This window comes from Anopheles ziemanni, chromosome 2 (genome assembly GCF_943734765.1).
Source record: "Anopheles ziemanni chromosome 2, idAnoZiCoDA_A2_x.2, whole genome shotgun sequence".
In the NCBI taxonomy this organism is placed as follows: Eukaryota; Metazoa; Arthropoda; class Insecta; order Diptera; family Culicidae; genus Anopheles; species Anopheles ziemanni.
In genome coordinates, this window is record NC_080705.1 from 48,820,970 (window position 1) to 48,824,255 (window position 3,286).

General features: G+C 42.1%; 1 pseudogene; it reads left to right on the forward strand.

Moving 5' to 3' along the window:
- Positions 1–1,174: 1,174 nt before the first annotated feature.
- On the forward strand, positions 1,175–2,445 carry LOC131293723 (putative nuclease HARBI1; annotated as a pseudogene).
- Positions 2,446–3,286: the final 841 nt, after the last annotated feature.

Consider the following 3,286-nt stretch of genomic DNA (forward strand, 5'->3'; position numbering starts at 1 on the left):
TCCAAAATCCGACGCTTCTTGGCCGGTCCTAACATGTCATTCGATGCAATATCCATCGCTGGAAATTAAAAAAAAATTAAAGACATGCTATGAAATTGCACTGGGTGAATTTTTCAAAACATATTTGCTCTATATATATAGGCATAGTATCATCTCCAGTTACAACGGCACCAACGGTTCAACGCAATTATCGTGCATCGCGAACTTCAACGATCACAACCCACCCGGGTTCAAAACAGCTCATCGGCCGTACCACGGTCAATGAATGCGGTTATCGAATAGGGGATTTCATGTCCACCATATTGATTATACTCAAGTGTCAAATATTGTTTATAAACAAAGGGAAAACGATGAGCACTGACGACAATTTTCCCTTTTCTGGAGGACCCAGCCTTATTCATCCGGTACCTTGATGAGAACGCCTTTCTCGGACAACTACGTATCGGCAGCAACTTTCTGCACTTTTCGGCGGCAACCATATAGCACAAGCCTGCTTCAGATAGGCATGTCACATGTAATTCGTCGGAGTTCCAGTTAGGTAGTGCATCAGAGCGGATGTTAGCAGTGCACAAGCTTTCCTGAAGTGGTTAGCTGAAAAGTAGGGTTAGCTTAGGGCACGACCGCGTGGTCACGCCGAGCTGGAGCTCAGGTCAGACAAATCCTAGCTGCCGCACATCTCGTGCTGTTTGAGTCAATCAAGCGGACCACGAGGTTTTTGTGTCCTGACAACGGATATGGCTTTATAGCCGGTCCTAAAGGACGAGCCCCTTTATAGGAGTTCGGACAGAGCCGGTACGCCTCTGATTACGAGTAAGGGAACAAACGTTCTACTTTGTGTAGGAGGATATACCCCGACTCGCATAACGAAATAAGAAGAAGAAGAAGATAGGCATGTGCTTCATTCACCTGCTTCACTAGCTTGATCAAAAAGCAAGACAGCCGGCCCTATTCCGGGGAACGGTCGTTCCCGGGAAGGGTCGTCCCCGACGATTTTGACAATATAACAGTATTCGTTATAGTAGGCGGTATTTTTACAGTTGAAATCAATCGTGTCGTTTGTTTACTGTAGTTTGTTTACTTTTGAATTTGGATTTGTGAGATTAAAATTGCTCGAAACATGAATTTTATTCATTTTCCCATCATAAATGATGCTGACGACATCAGAAAATTAAATATGTATCGGCGAAAGCTTCGGTTAAACTCGAATCCAAAACAGCTTTCTGAGACAATGTAGGTAACGAAAAGAATTTCATTTGGACCAAGAATGTAACTTATTTACATTTCAGGTTTCAACAAAACTTTATGATATCCAAAGATATTTTCATGGATATTGTAACCTTGGACCCCACATTGGATCCCACATAGGCGCTCGGACCGATTATGGTTTGACGGAGGAACAAAAATTAGCAGCTTGTTTACGGTACTTTGGTGAAGGTAGATATCAGCATGGAACAGGAAAAGATTTCCATGTTGCAATGGCGCAGTCAACGTTCTCGAAGGTGCTACGTGATGTACTTCCACCAATGCAATCCCTTTTGGGCGACTGGATAAAATTACTTATGACCGAAGAAGAACGAATTGAGGCTAAGGAATATTTTTTCCAAAAGAGTGGCCTTCCTGATGTGGTGATGTGTGTAGATGGAACACACATCAAAATAAAAAAACCTAAGCTGCGGCCATTGCAGTATATGAACCGAAAAAAATTTACAGCATAAATGCTATGATAGTAAGTATAACGATATATGATATTATATGAGCTTTTATCGAAATTTTTAAAATTTCCAGGTGTGCGATCATAAAAACCGAATTCGAGCAATCGATGCCCGGTTTGCTGGGTCCCATCATGACGCACACATTTGGAGGGTTAGTCCAATAAGCAAGCATTTTATGGATCGACACAGAAATGGATTCAACGATAAATTGCTAGGTACATTTATAACAAGAAGTTGTGAAGAATGTTGTTAACTGATTGTCTTTTTGATCAGGAGATGCAGGTTATCCGGTAGCAGACTGGCTGATTAAGCCTTACAGGGATCCAGATTCAGGGTCTCCAGAATCTGAATTTAATAGGAAGCATTCGTCTGGACGTATGATAGTGGAGAGGACAATCGGTTTGCTCAAGAGTAGATTTAGATGCTTGTTAGGAGTAGATGGAATGTTAAATTATGAACCGCAAAAATGTGCACAAATTATTAATGTATGTTGTGCTTTACACAACATATGTGTTGAAAATAATATAGAGTGGAACCTCCATTTCCAATCTTTACTAGAAGATGTGGGAAATGATTCCGATTAAAAAATAAACAAACATTTACTGTTTTTGTCTTTTTATTTCTAGTTCTTCCCGTTTCAAGGCAATTTTCATATTAGCTATTTCTATTTCTAATTCTATTTTTTTTCTTCTAGTACTTTGTAGTACTCGATCCTGTCTCTTTCGAGAGCTAGCCTTTCCTTTTCTATTTTCTTCTTCCACTCAAATTTTTCCTTTTCCAAGTTCAACTGTCTTTCAATGATTTCATTTTTTTTAGCCAAAAGGCTATTATATTTTCGCTGCTCAAATAATTGCAGCTCGGCTATTGACCGTTTTTTCGGCCTAGCTGCACTTATTTCCCGCAATGATAGGGGCGTTTGTCCCCGTGTTGGCGTCGAAGCAGGTGTTCATGGATCCACCGATGGTTCCATCGTTGGTTCTACCGATGGTTCCACCGATCCACCACTGGTTCAGGCGATGGTGCAGGGGTTGCTGATTGGGAAAAACCCATTCCCATTACTGGAACATCAGCGTTCCCCTTACAACCTTTTTCAGATCCAATATCGCGATGGCCTGCTCCTCGAGCTGCGAAAATGCCTTGATCGAACAAGGCCCTCCGCCGGTTGATTGGTACTCGCGATTGTTGTGGGCGAGCTTCTTTTTAAGGCCATATTTATATCCTTGCCAAGCCTGGAACGAAGTAAAAACATTCATGGGTTAACTGATATGGGTAATATTTTGTATGATATAACACGCTTACTTCAACTAACTAACTGGAAGCTCAACCCGCCGGGTGCGCCGCATTTCGGAGGATGCTGGGAACGGCTGATAAAATCCATCAAAAAGGTGTTAGAGGAGATGAAGCTTCCCCGCTTACCTTGGTGCTTCTCTCAACGTTTGGAGAGGTTCAGACAATTATAAATTCCCGTCCACTTACGCAACCACTTTTTGTTAGGTACGGCAAACAGGAGTCACTTAGAACCGGACAACGCAGCAGCGCTAAAGATGTCCTGGAAGGCTTCGCTGGTGTTGGCA